Below are 21272 nucleotides of genomic sequence, written 5' to 3'. Positions count from 1 at the left end.
TAGATTCTAAGGAAGGAAGTGTAATGAGCAGAGTCTGAGCTAGGAGCACTTCTCTGATAGTCCCAGTAGGTGGGTGGGGAGGAAGTGGAAGGGAGGGGAGCCAGAAGGAAGGGAGGAGTACTTCCCACCTCAGCCTGCCTCATGGGGAGTTGAGGGAGAGGTAAATGGGACCCCATGCCAGGCAGTCTGCAAAAAAGCAAGTGTCCTGAAGGGAGCAACCAGAAACCCTCATGTCCTCCTACGGAGCTATATCCCTGCAGAGGAGGAAGATGCTACGTGAGGGAGGAGTCGCAGCAGGTAGCAGCGGAGATGAAGCCCAGTGACAGGTGGCTCCAGCAACAAGCCTATTACTGGGGAGAACAAAATCACAGCCAGAACCGATTGTCGTGGGTTGGAGGCTCAGCCCTTAGAAACAGGGCATATCCACCTGCCACCCTTACAGCTTGGCTGTCTGAACCTGATCTGTAATCATAGCTGATCCCTGCTGGGACCAAACAAATGATACCCTTCTATAGGGAGACTGCCACTTTTGTTCAGGGTAAACTCTATGGGCACGGCTGATTTTAATGGAGGAAGGGCTAGTTGTGCTGTCCCTCTTTGGACTGACAGGAGGATAGAGTGGATGATACAGGAAGGAGGAGCATAGTCTAGAGTTCCCAGTCACATAGACCCAATGTCAAATGATCCCTCAAGGGCTGTCATGGAGAAAACTGGGCCCCTGCTCCTGTCCTGCCAGATGTGTGCCACCGCCCATTGAACGTCCCATTCTCCAGTACAGATGTTTGGCTTTATGGATACGCATGTGTACACAAAGACTTTATGGAAGAGAGGTGATCCAAGGAAGACACGTAGTACAAAGGTAGCAATAGTGATTTTCGAAGTGTTCGATAGCAAGAACAGCCAGTCCCTCAAGGGGCCAGGGTAGAGAGGTAATACAAAACCCAGATGAGTTTGCAAAATTCACATCCAAGATGAGATACATGAGGGAGCAGTGGAGGGACCCTCGGAGGCACCAGTGGGTCGGATGCAGAAGCACTGACTTCCATGACAGTGTTGCCTAATTTCAGTCCATCGTGTGCCACAGTCACCAGCTTGGCCACCCAGCGTGGACTCTAGGCTTTAATATCTTTCCATTCCTGCATAATTCTCCCTCCTTCCTTTTGGAGGGGGGGTTTGGAAAACTCATTTTAAGAGGGAATGGGATACATGAGAGTGAGGACATATTGTGACCCTTGTGTGCTGCACATCCTCTCCTGTGACTCTCAAAAGCAAGAAGTCATCGTTCTACGATGGCCTAGAAACACAAGAACTTGCACACAGATGATTAATGTCAGCTTATTAATTATTAATGTCACAGTGAAAACAGAGAAGTGACTGAGACGTCCTTTAGTATTCTAAAGAATAAACAAACACGGACACAGTCAGACAACTGAGAATTATTCAGAAATAAAAAGACATGGGCAGTTAAGCCACCAAGAGACACAGGGAACCTTCAGTGCACACTGCTAAGTGAAAGAAGCCACTCTCTGCAGGCTGCTTCCTGTGTCACTCCAGCCTTGGACACTCTAGAACAAATAAAATGTGGAACAATAAAGTCTGTGAGTGCCACAGGTTGTAGGGGAGGAAGGGGTAAACAGGCACAGCCCAAAGGACACTTGCAGCCGTGAATCCATCCTGTGTGATACTGTCCGGGGGTAGCAGGCAGTAGACTATTGTCAAAACCCAGGATATGGGGAGGTGGCTCAGTGGATAAAGCTTTTAGTGTTGCCAGCATGAGAACCTGAGTTTGAATTCCCAGAAGCCATGTAAAGAGAGGCGTGGAGGAGTCCTCCTGAAATTCCAACACTGGGGCTGGTGGGGAAGACAGGAGGATCACTGGAGCTCACTGGACACAGTGCACTGTGTAGGTGTGTGTGTCCATGTACATATGCACATGTGTCTGTGGTTATACATGTATATAGTTTGCATGTGCATATGTACATGTGTCTGTATAGGTGTGCATATGCACATGTGTCTATGTAGGTGTGCATGTGCATATGCACATGTGTCTGTGTAGGTGTGCATGTGCATATGCACATGTGTCTGTGGGTATACATGTACATAGCTTGCATGTACATATGCACATGTGTCTATGTAGGTGTGTATGTGCATATGCACATGTGTCTTGGTTATACATGTATAAGTTTGCATGTGCATATGTACATGTGTCTGTGTAGGTGTGCATATGCACATGTGTCTGTGGGTATACATGTACATAGTTTGCATGTGCATATGCACATGTATCTGTGTAGATGTGTATGTGCATATGCACATGTGTTTGTAGGTTTACATGCAGAGGGCAGGCATCTTTCTCAATCACTCTCCACTTTAGTTCTGGAGGCAGAGTCACTTATTTGACCTTGGAGCTCACTTGTGCCATTAGGCTAAGTGACTGTGGAGCCTCAGGGATCTGTCTGTTCCCTCATGCACATGTATATGCATGGTCACACACATACATGTTTACACACACATGCATGTACACACACATATAGGTACACATGTACACACATGTAAAGAGAGGTAGGCATTGTGACTCTTGCTCATGACCTCAGTACTGAGATTAAGGTATAAGGGATGCTTCTAGCTTGAGGCCAGCCTGGGCTACATAGGGTATGCCTGTACAGTGATTACCCATGTACTCTCCTCTAGAAGGATTACAAGGGTCTCCAACATGTACTGGCACACGCAGTTTCATACATGAGTCCTAAGGATTCAAAATCAAGTCCTCTGGCCTTTTAAATAAGTACATCACAGATGGAGCCATTACCCAAGCTTCTGGTCACTAATTGGTCTAAAACTGCTCTAAAAGTGAGTATCAGCTACCTTTAAAAAAAAATCCAAGTAATGTTTAGGGGAGTTACCCATGAACAGAAGGCCATCCTCACTACCAACAACAGGCAGGTGTCCCACAATACTGTGCTTTGTCAGTGTAGGGACCATTAAAAGAAACACATAGCTTCTAGATTGTTTTGCAGTGTGTGTATTAGTGGCCACAGGTTGTGGTTGGAACTCTTGTGACTTCTCTAATTTAAATCCTAACCAGTGTCCTCCCTTCCCTGAATACTCAGGACAGTAGCAATGGCTTCCCAGTCAGTCCTCTGGCACCAGATGGCTTTTCTCTATGGGAGACACTACAGATAAAAAGGAGAAAGGTAGGTATTGGCTCTGATTGCCTCTGGCCCCTACTAGAGGCCACACTTCTCCCAGGAGGTCCCTTCCCATTCTAATCATGGTTCTGAGATGACAACACCCTTTCTTAGCCCTGGTACCCTCTAAGCATCTGCACGCCTTAACTAGGCCCTCTCTGGACAAACACCAAGCTCTGAATCACTCATGAGCACATGTCTCTTCTCTGTGTGCTGGTGTGTGTGTGCGTGCATGCATGCATGCCTGTGTGTGCACAGATGTCTGGCCTTCCAGGGCCCACAGTGAATTTACTATTTAAATTAGATGTGTGTGTGAATTTTCTGACAGAAAAGGGGTCTCTGCAACTTTTGTCATGGTCACAAAGGATGTAGAGGGTCTATACAAGGGCGGAATTTCCTGGTCCTGTGTTCCATCCCCTGAACAAAAGAGCCCATCTCCAAGGATGCCCAGGACCTGCCAGGCTCAATTGCTTGTTAGTTAGAGTAGAGTTTCACCTAAATTAATTCCATTTGGTGATGAAATTATGTTTTGCTTAAATAAATTAGGATAACTGGGCAGGCCAAGAGAGAGTTTACAAAGAGACAATGTGCAGAAAGCATGAGTGAGTCCAAGCACAAAACGATTCATGCTATCCACTAATTTTCATATACAAATGGCACGGCTCCTGTGAAGACGAGCAATAGGTTGCAGATGCTCCAGAGAGAAAACCTGACGTCTGACTGGCTTTGCCTTGGGGGGGGGGGGGGGAGAGAGAGAGAGAGAGAGAGAGAGAGAGAGAGAGAGAGAGAGAGAACTAAATCTGAATCCCAGGTTTACCCTCTGCTCACTCAGGGTGCTCATCAACTTGACAAATTCTAGAACCACTTAGGAGATAAACCTCTGGCCACTCTGTGGAGATTGTCTAGATTTGGTTAACTGAGATGAGAAGACCTGCCCTGAATGTGAGTGTGGCAATTCTCAAGGGATGGGGTGTCAAACTGCATAGAAAGGAGAAAGCAATCCCAGCAACCCTCTGTTTACTTCGTGGCTGTGGGTACAGTGTGACCAGCTGGTTCCACTTTCTAACTTTGAATACAAGGGGATCAGGTGCCTCATTTCCTAATTGTGAATACAATGTAGCCAGCTGTCCCACCTTCTAGATGTGGATACAATGTGACCAGATTCCTCACATTCCTGCTGCCATGCCTTCCCTATCATGATGGGCTGTATCCCTTCAAATTCAGGGGACTTGAAGTTTCTTCTGTCAGTCATTTTGTTGCTGCAAAGAGACAAGTAACTTGGACAATCCATGACAAACTTGCATGGCTCAGTAAGTTTCCAGAGGCTTCTGGATCTCTCGTAGTCTCCATCACAGTCAAATGAGAGTAGTCTGCTGAAAACTATTCACACATTTGCTTTCCCCAGAAAATTCAGTTTTACCATGATCACCTTGAGGCTGGAGTTCCTCTACCTGAATGGAGACACACAGTTCTCATCTCTGTATTCCCGGAACTCCCAAACGCATTGTACAGCAACAATGCAAACTGAATTGCCCAGAATTCATCCGTGGGTTGCACAAAAAAAGGAGACAGCCATTTCCACTGGGTACTTCCCTAGTCAGCAGGCAGTAAGCACAGAGCTGAAGGAAAAGAGATCCCAGCCAAGGCTCCCTGAGTGGGTTCAGCCTGGCTATTTCTGGCATACAGGCATGGTGGTTCTTTCAACCATTTCTCAGTATTGGATGATCTATGAGCACCATGGTACTGTGCCCAGGACTCAAGATGCTTATAGTATCCTGCCTGCCTTGGCCATGAGAACTAGCCCAGGCTAGTGTACTGGGTGGTAAGTGATCATGTGGAACCCCGGCAGACATGCTCTCAAACTCAGACATATCCATAAGCCAGCAAAACAAGAAAAACACTACGGGGAATCTAGTTTAAACTGCACAGATTCACAGGCCAAACACAAGGTGGTCAATCTACACGGCCATGTTTAGGGATGTTTGTTGGACAGCAAGGTCCAGAGGAATTGCATGAAGATAGTCTCCTGAAGAGCATTAAAGGGCCATTTGAACTAAGGATGTCTTTGCCTTATGACCAGCTGGCCCCAAATGACACCCACTTTCCCAGGATGCATTGCTAGAACAGGTCATGAACTGATGGATGTTGAAAGATGCCATCGGGTCTGAGAGGCCCTTGGACTCTGGGAGATGGCAAGGTGCACATTTCTTCAGCCATCCCGAGGTCCATACACAGCACGAGCCCAACCAGAGTTCCTTCTGCCCATGGGAGCCTCAAGCCAGTGTGGTAGCCTGAGCTTCCCATCTGCCTCTCTAAAGAGCCTTGGGCATTCCACTCATATGCATTTAAAATCATGAAAGTTCTCTTTCTTGGTTTCTTATCTCCATCCAGCTTAACCACTTATATCAATTTTTTTATTTGAGGGGGGGGGTAGTGGTGGTAGTGGTGTGTGTGTGTGTGTGTGTGTGTGTGTGTGTGTGTGTGTGTGTGTGTGTGTGTGTGCATGCAGGTGTAAGGGCGCACACATGGGGGCCAGAAGTCAACCTTGGATATAGCTCCTCAGGCACTGCTCATTTTATTTGATCAAGTCGGGGACTCTCCTGGAACGTTTCAGGGTGGCCATTTTAAGTGGGATGGGCAGGGAGAGCCTCACAGAGAAGGTTGAAACAAACCTGGTAGAAAACACATGGGTATCTAGGGGAAGGGGAAAGACAATCAAAAGACCCAAACCAATCAGACAGTGCAAAAGCCCTGATCCAGGAGCACATCTCTCGTGTTTGAGACATAGATGCATTTCTCATGTCCTGGGGATTTCAGGCCTTCACACATTCTAGGCAAGTGCTGTTCTATTTTGCCATATTCTTGGCCCTAAGGCCTCTCCCTCAAAGTTAAAGGACCTGCATTTATAGATGCTTGACAATATTTTGTGATTCTTTCTGGGCAAGTCTTTTATCTTCTGTGGGCCATTGGATTAGAAGAAGAGGAGGAGGAGGAGGAAGAAGAGGAAGAGGAAGACAAAGAGGAGAAGAAGGAAGAGAAAAGAAAGAATCATTCCATGTACAAAATGGCCCATGACAGATACTGGAGACTGTGCTCTGCTCCATAACAAGGGAAAGGACTGGCCGCAGGCTTGGGTAGCTGTTCTATGTGCCAAGTAGAGAGAGAAGGAAGGTCTTAAGCCTTCCTACTCCCTGGAAGATGGTGCTGAGACCCAAACCACCAGCCAGGGCTGCTCTTACGTGAACACCAAGCCTCACAGTCCCCAAGGGTAGCTGGAGGCTGTCCATGCTTCCTGTACCCTAGAACATGTCGGATGAAATAATGCTGCTCCGGTTGCCTTAGGTTATAAACAGAGCGGCTGGGAAGGGAGATAATGCAATTCTGAACGCTGCACTGGTGATGGTTATTGTTTTATATGATTACAATAATTTGCCAGGAAAGCAGCAAACAGATAGCATGCTGAGTTCAAAGCAAGATAGTAGAGTCCCCAGAGCCCATGTGAGTCAACTTTTTACGAGTTAAACTCCCCCTCCCCTTGTGACGGCTAATTTCCAAGGTCACCTTGATTGGATTAAGAAAAAAAAAATTGGTTTCTCTAGGCCCGTTCTGTCATTTACAAAGTTTGTGCTAGAAAACTGGGCAATCGAGTTAAAACAAAACAAGTCTCATGATAGGTTAAGTGAATTGGGGCTGCGTGACTGTTATCCTGGGCTTTGGGTGGCCAAAAGGCCAGACGCTCCTGGCTTGGGGTGCTCTTGGCTACATGGGTAGCTAGGAACTATGGCTTGGGTGGTTAACCTTCATGGCCAATCTGGCTGGGCTCAGAGTCACCTAAGAGACATATCTCTGGGCGTACCCCAAAAGCAGGAAGCCCAGCATCCCAGAACTGGATAAAAAGGGAAGAGAGAGGGGGGGAGGGAGGGGGGGAGAGGGAGAGGGGGGGAGAGGGAGAGGGAGAGGGAGAGGGAGAGAAAGATAAACAATAGCGTTCATTTATCTCTGCTTCCTGACCCATCCAGATGTGAGCGAGCGGCTGCTCCCCCTTTCACCCTGCGGCACCTTACATGATTTATGGAGCCCTCAAGCACAGATCTAAAATAAACCCTTTCTCCCCTAAGTTACTTTTGCCACGATGACTTGAAAGTAGGCAGTACACTACCACGTTAGCTGTCCACTCGGGAAACATAGATTGCAATAGGCATATCCTGCACAAATACTGTGTCTGTGATAAACAAGCAACACAGAAGTGCATCATGGGAGATGAGGGTTTACATCTGCGAAGCTGAAACCAGGATCCTTTGGCTGCAAATGACAAAGCAGGGACAAGCAGCAGCCCCTCAGAGCTCCCCATCCCCACAGAGGGCTGGTATTTAATTAAGCACCATGCATATACATACTAACATTAGCCTATCCCCACAAAGAGCTGGTCTTTAATTAAGCGCCACATATATACTACAAAGTACATATCTTTTCTGGGGTACGTTTCTATACATTTTGAGATGTAGGTATAATAGTGTAACCTCCAACATAATGACTCGAAGTAGAACACTCCCCCAAGGTTCCCCAGACTATGTTGTGGCAAGCTTCCTCCTCCCACCACAAAAACCTGGTGACCTAAGATCTGATTCTAGGCCCAAAGTTTGCCTTTTCTAGACTACCATGTAACGGAAGTGTGGACAGAGTAGCATGTTCGATCCTGAGTCTGGTGTTGGAGACAATGTATCTGAGACTCGTCCACACCATAGTGTGCTTCAGTGACCTCCACAGTGTGCTTCAATGGCCTTCTTTTCATTGTTCTGTATAACTCCATTGGTGGGTGTGCCTTATGTTTGCACTGTCAGAGGAGGTCACATGGGACAAGGACAAGGCTTTCTGCCTCTGGGTCCTCAGCCCAGAGGACAGTGATCCCCATATTCAGGACAGTCTCGTTTTCCATCCTCACAGATGTACCCAAAGGAACTTTCTCTTCATCTCGAGTGTTTCGTGATCTAACCAAGTCCACAATGGAACGTGGCCGTCCTGCCAGCTCCAACAGGGGGCTCAATGGATTCAGACTCTCACAGTAGAATTCCCCAAAATGCCCAGCAAAGTATGAGTCATATCAAGATCCAGGAAGACCTCCAAGAGGTTGGGATCAGAGATCCAGAGAAACCAACAACAAAGACATCAGTTATCTGGCCAACAGAAAGCCAACTGTGGTAGACTGCTTTGGTGAGCATTTGCAGATAAATCTTGAGCACATGGAAAATGGGAAGACTGGCAAAGAAATCAAAGATTTTCAAAACAGTTATTTAAGAAGGGGGAGCAAGGAGGGAAATGTTCTTTTTTTTTTTTTTCCCCAGAGCTGGGGATCGAACCCAGGGCCTTGTGCTTCCTAGGCAAGCACTCTACCACTGAGCTAAATCCCCAACCCCGAGGGAAATGTTCTTAACCAAACATTTCAATACTCAGTACAGGGCTCACCGGGAAACAGAAGGGAGCAGCAGCAACAAGGGGAACTACAGCTCTGAAAAAGGAATAATCAAGGCTAACCTCTCCAGACAACACAAAGAAACACAGAAGGAAACAGAGACGAGAGAAGAGTGTCAGGGACCCAGGAGACCAAAAAGGATCTGACATTTGTGACATCAGAATTCGGGAAAAACAGGAAAAGGAAAGTGGGAATTAAGAGTGCTGATGGATGGCTGGGAAGATGGCTGGTTGCGTGAAAGTGCTTGCTGTGCAAGCATGAAGAGCTGATTTTAAAGCCACCCGGGTCAAGAACCTGTGTAGAGCCGGGTGTGGTAGCCCATCTGTGGTCTTCGCACTCTCGTGGCCGGGTGGGAGGCAGAGACAGGATGACCGCATGAAGGCTGATGGCTGGATAGTCCGGCCAATGCAACGAGGAAAAGAGCAGACGCTATCTCGGGCAGGCAGAGAGTGATGACTGATGCCCGGGGTTGCCCTCTGACCTCTGCAGGCACAATATGGCATGTGAGAATCTGCATTCACACACATGGATGTGTACGGACGCTAAAACCCCTTACAAAAGAGGGTGCGTTTACAAGCTTCTGAAACAACTGGGCTTGGTAATGAACTCCAGCACTGAGGCAGGAAGATCTTCATTTCATTGTTGGTCTGGGCTATAATGGAAGATCTCCTCCCAAAAAACAAAAGAACTTTCAAAAGAGAATAATGGAAGCTCCAATACAGCAAAAGGAATAAACCTATACTTATAAAAAGTGAAGTGAACCCTAACCCAACGTTAAATATGGACAGTAGCCAAATCTAAATTGAGGCCTAACCTTTGCCCCACCCTGAACACTAACCCTAAGGAGAACAACTCATTTCTAACCCTAACCCCAGTCCTATCCTTATCCCCAACCCTATCCCTATCCCCAACCCCAACCTTAACACAGAGAATTCCTCACTAACTCACACCAAATCACATCGGCTTCAAACTTCTGCCTCTAAAGACTGAGAAATTTGACCACACTGAGTGTGAGGCACCTTTCGCACTGGCACGGCATCTCCTCAGAACCTGGGCGCCAGCAGAAGGGTGAGACATTTTCCAGGGATGAGAGAAACAGCCGACATTAACTCTTATTTCCAGTGACTCTGCTAGAGTACGATGGAACGGTATGGTCTCCAGTAAGGGGACAAAAGAGCGCATTGGTCCTCAGTGTGTGGGTCACCATCCCTTTGGGGTGGTGTCTCATACTAGATATTTACATTAAGATTCATAACAGTAGCAGAGAGGGGCTGGAGAGATGGCTCCGAGGTTAAGGGCATTGGCTGCTCTTCCACAGGTCCTGAGTTCAATTCCCAACAACCACACGGTGGCTCACAACCATCTGTGATGACATCGGACGCCCTCTTCCGGTGTGCAGGCATGCATAACAGTAGCAGAATTATAAAGTAGTTACAAGCTAATTCCATGGTTGAGAAACTATGAGAAACTAGCACATGAGAAACTTTCTTAGAGGGTGGCGGCATTAGGGAGACTGAGAACCAGTGAGATAGAAGCTCTTCAAGAGGGGCAGAGGGAGGAGTATATGATAGAGGAGGTGTGGAAAAAGCCCCTGGAACTGCAGAAAGGAGCAAGAATGGCAATGGCAGAAAAGAGTGAAGGAAGGAGGGGGAGGGGAAGCCACTTACCTCGAACTCTTTAAATTATGTTTCATAGTTAAGACAAGCATTATGATTTGATATGGTTTTGAGTATTTGCACAGGGAATAATTTAAATTAAAAACATAAAGGCAGGGGCAGGCTGTGGAGCTAGCTCAGTGCACGCTGTGCAAGCACGAAGACCTGTTTGGTCCCCCAAACCCACCTAGGAAATTGATCACGGTAGTGTGTTCCTGTAACAGCAGTTTTGGAGAGTGGGCAGTACCGACAAGTAGATCCTTGATGCTCATTGGTCTAGCCAAATCGATGGCTCTGGTTCAGTGAGAGACTCTGTCTCAGAAAATAAAGGTAGAGAGAAGCCAAGGAAAAGTGCCTAATGTCCATCCCACGTCTACACGTCTACACGATAACATGTACATGTGCACTCACGCATATACACGTGCACGCACATACACAGTACACCACACGCATGCCCAAAAGTGAAACATAAAGCGAGCTTTCTTTACTTCAGCGGTGGCAAACACCCACCGTGGCAAGCTGCACACATCCAGACCAAGCTATCCCCCTGTGTGCACAGGGATTGACCAAGGATATCCAAATCTAGGGATGCTCGTGTCACCTCGTGTACAAGCCACATGCGTGCTTCGTTACCTTTAGGCATAGCTAGTTCAGCTGCAGTACGTGCCATAAGTAGCCACCATGCAAGTGGCTGTCATGCTGTCTCATTTGAGACTGACAAGAAGGAAGAGGCCTTTGCTGGCCCAGTTCTTACCTTCTTCACATATGTCTGGTGTACGTGCACATACGCATATGAGCAAACGTGGAGTCCATAGGCTGATGTCAGGTGACCTCCTCAGCACTCTCTACCTTGTATTTTGTCCCTGAAAATGGAGCTTACCAGTTTGCTAGGCTGTCTTGCTGGTGGCCTTCAGAGATCTGCCTGTCTCTGCCTCCCCAGGGCTGGGATTACAGGCATGTACTGCTGTTTCAGGCTTTTTACCTAGACGCTGGAGGTCTGAAGTCAAATCTTCATGCTTGGCTACAGAGCCATCTATCCCTTTTCTGACTGTGTCACCTTCCCAGGTCTTTTCAGATACATTCTATTCACAGTTGTTTGAAGCCACAGATGCAGAGTACCTATGACTTCAGAGGGCAGACTGTACCTAGCAGCCACAGTGTAAAACCATCCCCTGAAACCTCTCAAACCACAGGCTACAAATAAGATGTCTCTGCTCTCATCCTCAGGTCGGTGATAATCTGAACCACACACGTCTTCCTGTGGCCAAGAGTCCACATAAAGGGACTCCCTCTGAGAGGTGGTGGTGTATGCTTTTAATTCCGTGAAGACAGAGGCAGGTGGTGGATCTCTGAGTTTGAGGCCAGCCTTGTCTTTAGAGTGAGTTCCAGGACAGGCTGGGCTACAGGGAGAAACCCTGTTTCAAACAAACAAACAAACAAACAAGCAACCAAACAGGACTCTCTCCAAGTCCTGCTTCCCTTCCTGTGACCCAGGAATGAACTCCAAACCTGCTGACCCAGAAAGTGACCTGAAGTGAAAGTGCGTGGCCATACCCTGCTTGCTAGTGACTCTCTTCAACATGTACTCACAGCTTCCTGATGGGCCTTATATGCTCAAATCAGAGACCTGCACCCCACTCTGGTTGTCCCAACTGCAGCTTCTCAATGGGCTTAGAGGCCAACCCACATATGCCCTTTTACGGTACTACCTTTAGTCCCCTGGCATAGCTACTCTCTGGTTTCTATTAGTGGCTTGCTACACTGCCCAACATAGCCTCTAGGATGGAGCTTGTCTCCTGATTAGATGACCATAGACTGGTCCCTAGGAGAGATTCTTACAGGATATTGGGATGGCCATTTAGATGCCCTTAAACTCAAACAGGATGCTAAGTTCCTTTCCAGTGAGAAATTTGAGTCTTGCCACCCCTGGCATGCCAGGGCATCGCAATTAATCAAGCTGTCAATTGGGGTCAATTGAGACAAAGTGACAAGCAGAGCTGGCTCCCTGGGAACCAGAGCAACACCCCCCCACCCCCGCCTTGCACACAAGCGCACAGCAGCGGTTCGAAGTGTAAGGACCGTGGCGTGGAATGGATTTTCCTAAGTGTCCTTGAGTGCTAACAGGGAGAAAATGACAATCTCAGGCCCATTAACTCCTACCTCAGGTCATGCTCTGAAAGTCACAATTGCTTCCACAACAGCCCTGAAGAATCTCTTGTTTCCTGGAGCCAGGGATGGGGGTGGGGGGAATGGGGGGTTGACACAGGTGCAAATTGACAAAACTCAGAGCCTTGCAAGCGTTCTTGTGAGAATTGGGGGTTTAAAGGGGATTCTGAAACTTGGAATGGGAACATCTCAGACTCATGAAAATGAGCCTTAATGAGTCAGCTCTGACCCCTCTTTCTTACAAGAGTTCCTGTCAGCTGGAGATCCCTGTGAGACCTGCCCCTAGGACAGATACCTCCTAAGAGATGGCTGAGCCTTCATGGAATCATGGCCATCCCATGTTGTACTGAGACTCACAAGCCATATGACAAGGACCAAACACTCAGTATAGCCCAAGAAGAAAGAGGTGGGACAGCCAAGGAGACTCTGGTAACAGCCACCAGCAAACACAGAGCACTCTATGCAAATGAGCCTGAAGGTTTCCATCAGGGAGGACAGGACCAATAGCAGTGATCCTGAGAGTTCCCAGACACAAGGATTGTTCCCAGAGATTGTTTTGGTTTTCACAACAAGATACAGCTTTACCTGTGTCCTAGGCTGAAAGGCAAAGCTCTGGATGTAATGGTGACCTCCAATTAATGAAGTTAAAGCATTGGGCTCCCCTCACGGGACAAGAACCAGAGAACCCAAAGACCTAGGCTAACTTCATTTCTCATGAAGACTCATCTGTACCTGGATGGCACACTGAGAACTTCGGGGGAGTTCCCACATCCCTCAAAGCTTTGTGGACAAGGAGAGCTGTGGATGATGTCATCCTGAGAAGCAGTTCCATCGACACAAGGCAGAGATGGTCCCAGAACAGCGGAAGGAGAGCCCTTGTGGTAGTGCTTGTTCAGTAAAGGCAAGATAGATAGGCATGTCAACTGCAGGCACACACCGACACGGGGAGCTCCCCAGCACAGGAAGACCTGTAACAGCAACTGCTGGGCCGTGGTGTACCTGTGGTGTACCTAGCAGTGGAAGAACGATCAGCCTGCTAGGATATCAGTATCTTGGAATAAGAACATCCCTAGGTCAAGGACAAGGCACCTGACCCCAATCCCCAGGTAGAGACCCTCAGTGCTCACCCACCTGCCTTCTCAAAACAAAGTCACAGATCTGTGATCCCTCAGCTGCCCTAGAGAGAGGCCTCTCCACACAGGCTGTAGGCACATACTCTCGAACACACAGGCTTCCTGCCCTGAGCCTCACAAGAGAGGCCTGTGGCATCAGAAGAGATATTTCTCATACTCTTTAGGGATTACTGGATTCTCCAAAGGATAAATGGCTAAAGGAGAGGAAATTATGGGATGGCTGCTGAAAGAGGAAGCCAAAACATAAAATGTAGCTGTTAAGCAGTTACTCGACCAATGAGCCACTTGGACAGCTGTGGAAGGTTTTCTATGAACACTACAGATGGATATCCTCGTCTTTGTTAACAAGGCCATACTCCTTGACTGTTTCTAATTTTACACCTGAGATGTTGGTGCTTAGCTTCACAACTTGGCCTTCAGCAAAGAAAATATTTGGTGAGAGCCTGGCTGAGCTAGAAGAGGGGTGAGCTCAGCCTTTGCAGCATAAGGCACCCCCACCTTCTCACCCTGGACAGAGGTGAGAGCCTCTTCAGCAGGGAGGATGCTCCCCTCTTGTGAGGCAAAGGAGAGCTCTATGTTGTTGGAAGAAAGTTCAACACCCAGGAGGGAACATGCCTCTGAGAGTCCGTATGGGAAAAAGCAATTCTATCCAGCTGTTTTTCCTTATACCATACATGGGGCTGGGTTTTCCCAGTAGAAGATACTGGAAGGATACTTCAAGGGAAAGAAATTTCCTAAGCATTGCAAGTTGAGGGTCAGTGGTGTTGGTGTGGTGTCGGCCAAGGAACTACCCGAGCCATAGGCTTCAAAATACACTTCCTCAGAGCCAGGGCAGCCTCGCCTAAGAAGCAACCTGTCCGTAGCACACATAGGACAGACTCAGAACTCAGCCTCAGCAGCCTCCCAAGGACCAGACATTCACAGACACCTGCCAATCTGTGCAGTCTGCCTATGGTTAGCATGTGCATGGAGAACAGCCCTGTTCTCACCAGGGACCTGGGACCTTGCAAGACCTGTGTCCCGACACCCAAACTTTCAGCACAAACCTATGTCTCTAGCTGTGAGTGCATTGACTCCAGTCTACACACTGCAGTGTTACCTCCCATTTACCAAGCTATTCCATGCAAGCTGCAGTCCAGCTAAATAAGCCAGCAGCCCTGCTATCTAGCAGTTGGAGCCCATCATCTACAGTGGTCCGGCTTCCCTCCATACTTCTTGTTCGGTATTCTCTCCATCCGCCCTTGGGATACTTTTGTGTATTGTGGAGGCTCTTGAAGAGCAAGCCCCCCTCAATGTCTCCCATTTTCCCTATCTGTGCCCTCTGCATCTTGAATAGGAGGGGCTGCATCCTAAGTCCTGAAGTAGCCTAAACAGATTTAAAGAATTGAAATTAGACCAAGCGTGTTCTTAAACCATAATGGACTAAAGCCAGAAATCAATAAGAGAGAGGAAACAGGAAAAACTCCACATGCTTGGAAACTAAACAACACACTCGAAAATAACCTATGGGCCAAAGAAGGAGCCTCAGAGGCAATCGAAAGAACATTGCCGAGTAAAAGCAAAAAGACAACAGCTCAGAATCTGTGGAGCACACCTAAGAGAGTACTGAAAGGAAAATTTGTAGCACAAAATGTTTGCATTAGAAAGGAGAGTTTTAGGTGAGAGCTCTAAGCTCCTTCTGCAATCTAGCAAAAAAAAAAAAAAAAGTATAATCATCCTAAGCAAGCAGAAGGAAGAAAATAATAAAAGTTGGGGAAGAAATCAATAAAATTGAAACAAAAATAACAGGGGAAAAATCGATGAAACAGAAAGCTTGTTCTTAGACAAGTTTAATAAAATTGATTTAGAATCTCTTCAAAGACAGACAAAGGGAGAATCAGACAAGACACAAACTATCAATATCAGAATGAACCAGGGGCTATCAGTACAGACCCTACACGCTTCAAAAGACTCACAAGGGAGTCACTCCACCCACCACACGCTCAATAACGTACATGGAATAGACCGGTTCTCCGAGAGGCGTAAACTGCCACGAGCCACTTTATCCGAAATCAATAACGTGAACAGTGCTCTAACTATGATCAAATTGAATTTGTGATTTAAAAAACTCGCAAATAGGAAGTCTCCAGGTGCTGGTATAGAGAATTAACTTCACAGAGAAATTAATACAGGCTCTAGACAGAGACTGGGAAGGAGAGAATGTGTCGTGGACCCAGATATCATTGTCACACCACAGAAAGGTCAGGCAGAGACCAGCACCCCTCACCAATCTAGACCCAACTCCTTTGCAAAGCGTTTTTAATTAAATACTAGCGGATACATAAGAAGAGTCCCATGCCATGACCAAGCTTGCTCTACCATATTAGCAGAGTAGAGGAGGAAACCCATGGCTGCATCAGTCTCCTCAGCAGCAGCCCTATGCAACCCAGCAGCCATCATGGAGAAAGTGCTGTCTTCTCTGCGTTTTCAAGCACCGGTGTCAGCACTGCAAAGTAAGAATTAGCTGGTAAGAGGGGAAAACGAGGGGAGGAAAGATGTCCATTGCTCTGGCCCAACAGACCTCTCAAGCTTCAGTGCACCAAAGTGGAAAAAAAAATGTAAAATCCAGGCAATGGAAGGCATGTGGACCGCAAAGGAAGCAATGAGTGTCCCTGTCAGCAGGCGACATGACTATCTATGCATAAATTCGTAAAGAATTAAAAAAAACTTAGAAGTTTTATATAATAAGTTCTGAGGCTACAAGATCAACATGTAAAAACTAATTATATTTCTATGTTACTTGTGAATTACATCAAGATCCAAATTACGATGTCATGTAGACTCAAAACTGCTCTGTAAAAGGCTAACAAAACATTCCAAGGGCTCACATCCTACATTAGCAAAGTCACCCACATAAATAATACAAAGGCATATTGAGTCCCTGGGTTTGAAGATTCAACCTAGAAAAAAATGTCAAATATGCCCCTAATTAGTATAAGGATGTGGATCAAGTATTATTAAAACCCCAGTAAGAATTTCTTAAAATCTAAAAGGACAATAAACGAGGAGAAGCCCGACTCGAATGGTTTGAAAACTCATTATAGAGCTATGGTAACCAAGGCCGTGCTGTCTGGAGGCAAGACGTGCAGGGCGGTGACATCGCACTGTAACAAACAGAAAACAGACTTGCGCAAAAGCACCCAACTGAGAAAAGGTCTCGGTGGGTATGGCAGGCTGGTTTCAAAATCACAGAGGTGCGCCTGCTCTGCCTCTCCAGGATTAAAGGTGTTCCCAGCTAATTTTTGACAAAATTTCAAGACAATTCACTGGAGAGAGCCTAGCATTGTCACACACAGTACTGAGGAATCAATTCTTTGGGGGTAGTAGAGGCACAAAGGCAAGAAGAGAGATCTGAGATTGCCTTAGTTAGACAAACAGGAGCTCAAAACACAAAGTAAGCTTCAACACAGACTCAGAAAGGGTGACTCGCTGGAGGGAAAAGGACAAGGGGAAACCTGCAGATCTAAGAAGGAGTGTCAACAGCAGGGACCAGGAGACAAGGTTAGACCTCACCGAAATGAAAACTCTCTGTTCGGGGAAAAGCCCCTGTTTATAGAAGGAAAAAATCCACAGCCACAGACGTGGGAGGAAAGCACTTGCAGTCAACATGGCTGCCAAAGGACTCACATCTAGAATTTACAAAGAGCTGCGGAAATTTTACAGTGGAGAAATCCAACGATTACGCAGGTAGAAAATGAACAGAACGTAAAGAGATGGGCCAACGAAGACCTTCCCGTGGCACCCAGCACTGTGAGGTTTCCAGAAGACCGTGTGGCCGTTACAAACACACAGCCCCCAGCTACCATCCTACTGAATTCTGGTACTTTTCGAAGAGATGGAAGTGTGCTCTCACCCACGTCTGCACTGCCCATGTTCACACCGGCTTCACACTCATAGCCCAAACCAGCAGCCGCCCCACTGAGCTTCGGCCGTGCAAGTTTAAGCCAACTGCATGCGTCTGTACCATAGAGTGGCATTCAGCAATAAAAAGACACAAACTGGAGAAAGACTGGGGAAGGAGCTCAGTGGGCTAAGTACCCACCACGCAGCCTGAGTTCGATCCCAGAACTCACCTGAAGAGAGATGAGCATGGTGATACACACTGGCAAGTCCGTCACCTGAGAGACAGAGAATCGAAGGATCTCACTGGCCAACGAGTCCAATCTACTTAGCAAGTTCCAAACCAGTGAGAAATCCCATCTCAGAATGCTAGGCAGATGATACTTAAACGGCACCAGCTTAACCTCTGGTCTCCACACACACACACATACACAAATGCATGTGCATGATGCCAAACCCCCAATACACACACACACACACACACACACACACACACACACACATACACATACACACACACATACACATACACACACACACACACACACACACACACGCACGCACCTGCACACACAGGAGCACGCACACCAAAACTTTAAAAAATAGAGATAAAAATTACGAAGGCGAAATAAGAAGTCAGAGAATTAGGCTGAATGAGAAAAGGCAAACCCCAAGAGCTACACACGGTATAGTTTCCTAATACATAAAATATTCTTCTTAAAATTTTATGAGGTAGAATTGGAGTTTTAATCCATTCATTTGTTTGTTTGTCCATCTGTTTAGCTTGTGTGAGGGGGGAGCGGGGGTACGGGGTGCGGGGGTGCAGGGGTGCAGGGGTGCAGGGGTGCAGGGGTGCAGGGGTGTGGGTGGGAGCATGCTTCATTGCAAATGTAGAGGGCAGAGGAAAATCCTTCTGCCCTGAGTATCAAACACAGGTTGTCAAACCTAGCTGCAAGTGCCTTTACCTGCTGGCTTCTCCCAACCATCCTAGAATAAAACATTCCTAATGTGACAAACTCTAAGGCAAGAGGACAGAGCCTTGGTTACCCAAGCTTCGGAGGAAGGCAGGACATAGGACCGTGGGCTGGGGTCAGCTGGTCATTAGCAGGTCCTTGACTCAGTAGGAGAGTCCTGGACCATTGCCAGCTTGGGAAGCATATGAAACATGCCTGGGGGAGTCCACTTGATTCTGACAAATCTACCATTACTCCCATAAAAGGCTAAGTGATTAAAATAAAAACAAGAGAATAAGCAAATCCAAAGGAAAAGAAAGGTCCCCCCCTCGGCCCACTCAGTTCAGCACAATGTCCACTCTGTGCCCCAACTCACAAGTTCCACCGATGGGCTCTGATGGGTCCTTTTCCGCAATGCTGGCCTGGAACTCCCAGTGATACCCCTGCCTCAACCTCCCATGCCAGAATGACTGGTGTATATATCATGTCCAAATTTAGTTTCCATAATCCTGTTGAAAGGAAACCCATATTACTGCCACCCTTGGGAGTGCTTCAGTGTGAATATGACCTGACTTGAGGGAGACACTCAAGGCCCCGTCAAGTGTAATCAGCTGTTGCCTAAACCACACTGAGGACCTACTGATAAATGTTTGTTTCTTATACCCTGAGACTATCCCGAGACGCCTATGCATCAGAGTGACGCAGGCCTGAGACCCCAGAGACAAGCTCAACTTTTGCATCTTTGCCGTCTACAAACCTTGAGACGTCTCTCTGAGGCTTTTGCCATGTCTCACAATAGATTCTTCGACCTTTGCTCAAAGTGTTGGGTGGGACAGCAGCTGCGACTGGTAGCCCAGGCTTGCTCCCCCTTGGCTTGTCCCACATCAAGCTGAGGCCTCCCCACCTTCCTTTTCCAGACCCAGCTCTGTGTAGACAATGTTCGTGGCCTCTGCCAGGGAAAAGGTGTCTCTGGCTGGTGACCCCTGTCCCCTCACCGTGAGCTCATTTCCCCAGGCAGCTGTGTAGCAGTCTCTCAGTCTCTCTGTCCTTTTGGGTAACCCTGCACACAGAGAGCTCCTCCTTTGTAGCCGCCCCTCCCCCGGCTGCCCAGAAAGTAGTAAAGAAAGCTACAATTGCCATCCCAGCCTTGGAGTCTCCCCGCAGATCCCAAAGTTGCCTCCCTAACTCAATGCCCAGTCTGATTTGCAGTCACCTGTGATCCCAAACACTAGCTTTCAGCAGGAGGACGGGTAAGGTGACTAAGGGCCACCAGCCCAGACATTCGTTGTGCCTGCTGAGCTCATGACACCTCTTCAGTGTGTCTTGTCCCCTGCTGGGTCAGCAGATCGCATCTCAGCCTTAAACTCTGTACTTTCTCTAAGGAGAGAAGGGGTGTGCTACTCTTAGGCCTGCCTCCCAGACTTTATCCGGGATTCTGCCAACTTTCCCACTGAAAACTGATTCTCCTAGGTGGCTGATCCAAATAGCTGTAAAGGGTATTACTACCAGATACGTAGATATTTAGGGATGGATGTATAGACATGGGATGTGTACGGAGGGGTATATTTTCAAAACCCTTGGGCTAATATGTTTCTAGCCAATTCGCACCTCAGGCTTAACTAGGCCACTTTTGGTGAAGATTGGTTTACAAAGCAAAGCAATGGGTTTCCTTATTAATCTTTTAAAAGTGTGGATCATTTTATTTTGTGTGTATGAGTAATGAGTATTTTGCATACACACACACACACACACACACACACACACACATACATCTGTATGCCTCTTGTTCAAGGAAGAGAGAAGAGGGCATTGGGTCACTTAGAACTGGGTTGTTCCCTTCCCTATGGTCTGGGAACCCAGTACAGGTCTTCTGCATGAGCAACATGTGCTCTTAACCACTCCGGCCCCCTTTCTTTTCTTTGTTTAGCAGAACACAGACTGTGGGCTTGTTCTCTGACAACCATTATGAGCTGCAGCAAACATTTTGACAAGTGCAGCCACGGAGGTAAACACTCAGGAGGCAGAAGATTCTGTTGCTTAAAAACACTCCTAGAAGATTCTATATGTTGAGTCGTGCAAGATTCACATACCTTTATGAAGGTTCCCAGACTGTGGAGCTCTGCTCTAAGGACAAGTAGCCCAAGCTAGTCCTGAGAGATACATCCACAGGTCCACGGAGGTGAGAGGAGCCTAGAAGGGCTTTCTCTCTCTCTCTCTCTCTCTCTCTCTCTCTCTCTCTCTGTCTTTCTCTCTCTCTCCCACTCCCACTCCCTTTCTCCCTCCCTCCCCACCCTCCCCTTCTCTCATTCGTTCTCTCTCTTCCTCTCTCCCTCTCTTTCCCCCTCTCTCATTCTCTCCCTTTCCCTCTCTACTTCTCTCCTTCTCTCCCCTCTCCTTCCCTTGTCTCAATCCCTCTCTCCCCCTCCCTCCGCCCTCTCTCATTCTCTCATTCATTCTCTCTCTCATTCATCCCCTCCACTTGTCCAGGAGGGTATCTTATCAGTCCCTATCAGTGTCTGCTCTACACGTAGACTCTCAGTGCAGAGCAATGTCCCTCACATGCCCCACACACCTCAGAAAAGAGACAAGACCATGTCCTAGAGGCTGGCATTTGGGTCAACTCCATGTTTCACTGAAGAAAACAAAGCAAAACATCTTGAGAAAACTGGAGGACACTGCAGTGGAGAAGAAGCTTGGTCTGGCCCAGAAAAAGGAAGTAAATTTAATTCTACACATTACTCAACAGGACAGTAGCAACACCCAGAAAACAGGAAGCAGGAGAAGCAAAGATTGAAAAAAGTCTTCGGAGACCATGACTGTTGCCCTGGAAA

The 21272-nt window shown here is 47.4% G+C and overlaps 1 protein-coding gene across 1 annotated transcript in view; it reads right to left on the bottom strand.

Moving 5' to 3' along the window:
* Zfp831 (zinc finger protein 831) overlaps positions 1-20678 on the bottom strand; it is a 101875-nt gene extending 81197 nt beyond the window's left edge. Inside the window, exons 1-2 of the mRNA XM_087645566.1 lie at positions 20532-20678; positions 18818-18950 (exon numbers count right to left, since the gene is read on the bottom strand). The gene's annotated coding sequence lies outside the window, so the exon portion shown is untranslated. The remainder of the gene's footprint in view (positions 1-18817; positions 18951-20531) is intronic.
* Positions 20679-21272: the final 594 nt, after the last annotated feature.

Source organism: Rattus norvegicus, chromosome 3 (assembly GCF_021556685.1).
Source record: "Rattus norvegicus strain SHRSP/BbbUtx chromosome 3, alternate assembly SHRSP_T2T, whole genome shotgun sequence".
Taxonomy (NCBI): Eukaryota; Metazoa; Chordata; class Mammalia; order Rodentia; family Muridae; genus Rattus; species Rattus norvegicus.
This window is presented reverse-complemented; position numbering and strand designations above follow the sequence as displayed.